The sequence below is a fragment of the Neltuma alba genome, unplaced genomic scaffold, assembly GCF_004799145.2.
Source record: "Neltuma alba isolate B1F8T4 unplaced genomic scaffold, ASM479914v2 tig00010201_pilon, whole genome shotgun sequence".
Taxonomy (NCBI): Eukaryota; Viridiplantae; Streptophyta; class Magnoliopsida; order Fabales; family Fabaceae; genus Neltuma; species Neltuma alba.
In genome coordinates, this window is record NW_021635138.1 from 92,813 (window position 1) to 99,368 (window position 6,556).

Genomic DNA, 6,556 nt, shown 5'->3' on the forward strand with positions numbered 1-6,556 from the left:
TCATTAAGCTCTATCTAGCACAAGGGAGATCTACACTTCCTCCCGTAGAGTGCTTCATATGGCACCATTCAAATACTTGCATGGAAACTGTCATCTTAAGCGAATTCGGCTAACAGTAAGTACATACCCTAGTTACTGCCGAAATTAAGCACATATGCGTGTAGCACATCTTCTAACATCCATATCATTCTCTGTGTCTACACATCCATCTCAGGATGGTAGGCTATACTGAAGTTGAGAGTAGTGTCCATTTCTTTCATAAGGACCTCTAAAACTTCAATAAATCTTGGGTCTTAGTCTGAAACCATACTGCTTAGGACACTCGGTAGCCTAACAGCTTCCTTAACTTTCATCTTCCATTATCTGCTAGACTTAGTGCATTCTTGACAAAATAGCTAACATTTCTGTCTTTTGCACCCTCTTACATTACTTCCCAGAGGTTACCTATCACTGGGTTACTCTTGCCCAGGCACGCTTAACTGAACAGTGCTGACGGGAATTTGAGGCACTGATTTTGATAGGCTCAACCTTGGTACTTTGTTGTCTTAACCCCTTTCTTTTTTCTATCTTTAGTCGGGTCTTTTTAGCTTACATTTTTATCTCTTGCCTCATCTTAAGGATTTACCCATCAATACTCAGTCTATCTCTGTATCACATGGAGTTCTTCCTGTATTTAAAGCTAGCCTGAATGTCTCTTTTTCAGGTCTTATGGCTCTAACTCCTTTAACTTTGGCTTTCCTCTGTTAATAGAAAGGAAATTGAATCCAGCCTAATCAATGATAAGGTTATCTAGAAGGAGGTCATGGGTACTCTCTCAGTACTGGTTTATAATCGAAGGAGGTTTCCACATCCTCAACTCATCCCCAATCCTCATCTTCCTAAATAGGTACAAATCTCTGGGAGACTTAGACCATAGGACTAAGTGAAGTTATCTCTACTTAGTTGGTCACCATACTAATAATTCCCCAAAACTGTTCCAAGAACCAATACCATTTTCTTAAGCTTCCTGTCAATTGCCCAGGCCACCTATTCATCTCTTTAGGTGCCTAAGCCAATCTATCTTAGGAGTTCTCTTACTCCTCCAGCTGCTCTTACCGTCTCTTACTACTTTAGAACGATACAAAGAGAGGACTTATGCAACTTCTTTTTTTCCTACTTTACTTTTCAGTACAAGTATACTCTAACATGCATAATATCTGGCATTTTAATGCAAGGAGTGTAAGCTCTTACTGGTTGCTATGTCCGCAGCATGCCAACGGACATCTTATCCCTACAAGAGGGAGCCTCTTTTTCTGCTCGCAGCTACTTCTGGAAGTCATAGGGAGAGGACTTTTGAGGTTCTTTTCCTTTCTGCTTGCTCTAGTACTCTGCTAAGCTCAGGTACATGTAAGCCTAGCTTCGTTCTTGGCTAGTCACACTTCCATTGGGTAAGGTTAACTCCGCTTGCCTTGCCTCGACTGCTTCCCTTTCCCGCTCGAATAGGACATTTTGCTCCATCTTGAGCAACATCAATTCTAACTTGGAGGACCAATTCCCATTTTCTCTAGGAAGATTCCTGGCCAAGAACTTATCCCTTGAAAAGGGTGCCTCTCAACCTAAACCCCAAGTAATTGAGTATCTCTTAACAATAAGGGGAATATGCCAACCTCTAAGCTAGTTCCCTGCATAGCTATTTGTCTCGTCCTCTTCTTCTTGATCCTTAAGACATTTCACTAGAGCTCTCCATCTTACTTCACTATCTCAAAGTTTCTATTCATCTATTCCAGGACTTGAGATGGCTACTCTATCATGGTGCCCTAGCCCTAATGAGGTTGTAAGAGTTTGTCTAGCTTAGGTTGCCACTTACACCTTCTTAATGGTGTAAAGACTCAACCCCTAACTGTTTCATTCAACTCCTCATCATTACTCTTCCTCTTGAGGGGGAACCTGATAATTCTAATTAGTGGCTACCTCTATCTTTCTAACTTCTACTAATCTCACTCTTTGCGACCTCTGAGAGTTGTTGTGTCTCGTTGAGATACCACCTCAACATCTAAGAGTTATTGTGTTCATCCGTCATGACCAGAACTCTTGTTTGCAGTGATAGAAGTTACCACCTCCTTTGGTAATCACTCTGTATTCATCCATCGCCACTAATTTCCTTGGTTTATCATGACGAAACACACTTTTCTCTTAATCTCTACTAGTCTTAGGTAGCTTCATTCATCGTACCATTGCCTGTCTAGGCATCCATTATGAAGTTTAACTTAACTTCCAGATTTAACTCCATTTCTCTTGGGAGTAGGATCAGGGTTTTGTCCTTGCTGTTGTGGGAAGACAACCAATTCAATCTAATTACCCCATCAACTTCATGGAAGACATACATATCAAGTCTAAGGTAGTACAACAATGCTCATAACCAAGCTGAGTCTTCTAAAACAATTTACGAGACAAGAAAATGACTAGCACCCGAATCAAACATTGTAATCACGGGGTGGTTATTAATAATGATTATGCCTTAGATCATTTCCGAAGACTTTCGGGCTTCTTTCCCTGTGATGATCAATACTCATCCTTGGTGCGTGACCTTATCTTCTCTGTATTCTGCGGTCATTCTCTTGAGAAGTGTCTGGACTTGCTACAAGTGCAGCAAACGTTTTGCTCGACCATATACGTTCTATCACCGTGACTCTTGCTGTAATTGGGCATTCCTTGCCATTTGAGGGCTTACCTCCCTTCTTACTCTTTCGATTGTCCCATAGCTCTTCCTCTTCCTGTTCACATCAGAAGAGGTGCCACCCTGATCTCCCTTCTCTAACTTGGGAGTAGGCATCAAATCATGGTTCAAGCTATTCGCTGTAATTCAACAGGCCTCAACTGCCTTGTTGAAGTGCTCAAACTACCGGGGAATAATCATCTCCCTTAAGGATTGCTTTAGTCCTCTGACTATTTTTTTGGTCATTTACCTTTCATCATCTCGGTAACACAGGTAACTAAAGTAGTGGAGAGACAGATAAACTTAGCTAAATACTTGTCAAATGACTCGTCATCCTTCTACTTCAGGGTTAGGAATTCTACTTCCTTTTGGTCCCTAACTGGCCTCGAAAAATATTTCTTATGGAATTGCTCCAGGAACACTTCCCATATTGCTCTCATGTTCCAAGCATCCAGAAGAATCTTGGCATTCTTCAATTAATGATCGGTATCCTTTTCTAGCTGGTAAATAGCCATCTGGGCTTTCTCCTTAGTCAAACAGTCCAGAACTTTGAAAATCATGATCCAGTCCTCTACTACTTGGATGTCAATCGCTCCATCGAAGGATGGTGGATTGTGCTTGCAAAAGCGAGTCATCCACTGCTAGATGCTGTCGAGGTCTACTGCTAGCATTGCCGATCTAGGCAATCGTTCTGTTGCTTCCATTATTGAGGTTTCTTCCTCTGGCTGCCTCCTGTCGAGGTTAGCCACTGCCACTGCTACTGTTGCTACTATTACAGCATCTCTTTCTTGTTCCTAGCTAGCTTGTGCCATCCTCAACCCTTCAATACCCTTTTATTGCAGTTTTAAGCATTCTAGAATTAATCGTATTGGATTAGGATAGACCCTTATGTCAGGTCCTGAGGGTCTCTCCAGTAAAGCGTTTTATCGATTCTAACGAATACGCTAACTAAACAAATAGCATATTCAAGGAACAAGAAATAAACATCATACTTGGATTTCATTTAACAACATATGCATACATAATACATCATTCAAGCATCAATCATTGGTCATAGCAATATAGTTTAACATACATGGCCACCTTAGGAACATACATAGCAATCAAGCATGCCAGACTAACCTACTACAGTTAGCTGTAACAATACAAGTCCTACATCAATGCTACAAAAGTCCAACTGACTACCCAAAATGGGAAATAGTGAAACTCTCAAGGCTCTGGGTCCACTAAGTCAACATCAGATCCCAACGTTTGATACAAACAAAGGAACTCATTCTTCCATCAGGGTATAAACATAGGCACATTTGTTGTCATCAGGATCCAATCTTCTGCAGCTACTCAAGGAAATGTATTCCTTATAAAGATCTCAAGGGCATCAATGAGATCATTGAAGCTGGTACTATCCATGCGACTACAAATGTCTCTCACACCATTTTTCCAAAGCCGGGTTTGAGGGAGTACTCTAAGCAAAGCTAATATCTAGTCCATCATCTCTAGGGTAGCATCTTCCCCAGTCACATAATGGTAGAGCCTTCGGATATCCTCTAGATATCTCAGGTACACATGGGCATTCTGATTCCCGTCGGGCTTAACGTACCAGCCCCTCTCCCTAAAATCCCTAGCTAGGTCCTCTATGGTGTGAAATTCTTTCATAATTGGAAGTAATTTGACTTTACTAGGTCCAGCTCCGTCATCATCATATATTTTAATGACCTCAATCCTCTGAGGATCATTGGAAGCAACTGTGGCTATGTCAGGCGGAGGGTTACTCTCCCATAAAGTATCATAGTAGAAATCTACTATAAGGCTATAATCCTCGTTCTCATCGAACCATTGAGGGAAAGGTTCTCCTGGTCTCCTCTGGTTAATTGAACCCTCTGAGTCCCTATTGCAGCCATAATAGGCCATTCTACTCTGTCCTACATTATAATAGTCAAACCATCCAATAAATAGATAGTAGTATTCTCCTGCAATAATATGTCAACTTCCCTTTTAACTGATATATTAACTAAGCAGAGCGTTCTATCTTATGACAAAACCTCGGATATGATACCAAAAATATCGCACCTTACTATCGGATCCACTTAGGATCTAATTAAAATCATTTTAGACCACATTGGATGGTCTTGGGCTCAAAAATCCATGAAAAACGCTGATTTTTGGTTTTTACTATTCATTGGGTAAAAATCCAGTTTTCTAGCCCAACTTCAAAAATTCATAACTTAATTTAGAAAAATCAAAATGGAGTGGTTCAAAATTCCATAAAAATATCCTTGAATTCTCTTTCAAGAAAAAATAATCTTATGAACCAATTCCATTTGAAAAAGTGTCAGGTTTTTGTGAAATTTACCTCTATCCATTTGGCAAAAATTCTTTTTCCAAATTCTGAACCTTAACTTTGAAAAATAAGTAAAAATTGTGTAGTTGGCCATTTTTAACGTGCTTCCTATCAATTTGAAGCTCATGATGTCAAATTTAAGCATACTTAATTTTATACAGAAATTCATTCGGTAACTTAATAAAACATGGCTCTAAACTGACGTCTTGCTTAGGGATTACAGCACTGTCCAGCGGAATATTTACGTAACCAAAAGTCCACGAATGTTTATGGAGTGACACCATAATTTAGTCTCCAATCTACAGCTTGCTCTTGAGAGTTTTAGGCCATAAAATGTTAGATTGTATTTGGGGGATGAGATTTTAAGAAATACCAGTAGCAAGATCAATCAACCAAAACATTAATATGCATCAACTACAAGCATTCCAACGTTTTGCTATTAATAGGGAACTACTTTACCTCATACATGTAGCACTCTAACATGCAATAGCCAAGGCACATAAAGCAAGGAGTATAGCTACACAATCATCATCATCATCATTTTGTTCAACCACATAATAGCACATGAAATTGCATAGCAATCAATGCAACACTCAACATTAAGGTTAATTAAATCTTACTACCTTAATCCAATGCTCTTTGATTTTCTTGTTCTTCTTTCCTGTTTCCACAAATGTCAAACCCTAACATGGCAATCCATAAAAAGACAGCAAGAATCATCAACTATTCCTCATAAAAATCAATAACATAACTCAAGGACAATCATTATCCCTTAAAGTATCCACCTTTGTTCTTTAATTTTTAGAATTTATTTCCTTAAACCCTAAAAATTCCCTCTTGACTCATTCCTACATGATTTTTTATGTAGATTCTAAATATCTACTTGGATTTAAGAAAATAAAATTTCCTCTTCCAGCTTCAGCTTGGCCGAACCATTAGGGTTCAAAATCTAAAAATTGCCATTTTAATTCTATGGCTTCAAACACTTGTTCTTTAGGTTTACCCTACACCATTTTTCATTTTGAACACAATGGAAGTCTCAAAAATTTGAAAAACACATCCTAAGGTCTTGATCTTGCTTTGGCCGAAATGGTTCTCATGCATCATAACAAAGAAAAAACTTCAAAATCAACCTATAACCTCTTGTAACCACTAGGATCTATCATGCTTTGAGGTGTTCTAGCAAGTTTGAACAACAAAACTTCCCTCCTCATTCAATAAATATTTTGACCAGCTCAAGAAAAAGGGAAGAAGCAGAAATTCTAACCATACAACTCAAGTAAACAAGGCAAGAAACATCTTAGAAGAACTTACCAAGCTTGAATCTTAGTTGGAAGATCAAAGTAGCTTGCTTTTCTCTTGATTTCCCTTCAAGCTCTCTCTTTTTCCCTTCTCTTCTTGCCTTGGCCAAAACATATTCAGAAAATAGGAGAGGAGGAGCTCATTAATGTGCACAAAATATCCCACCAACCATCATTAATTATTTGCCAAGTGTCATATGCCTACTTAATCTTAATCCTTTC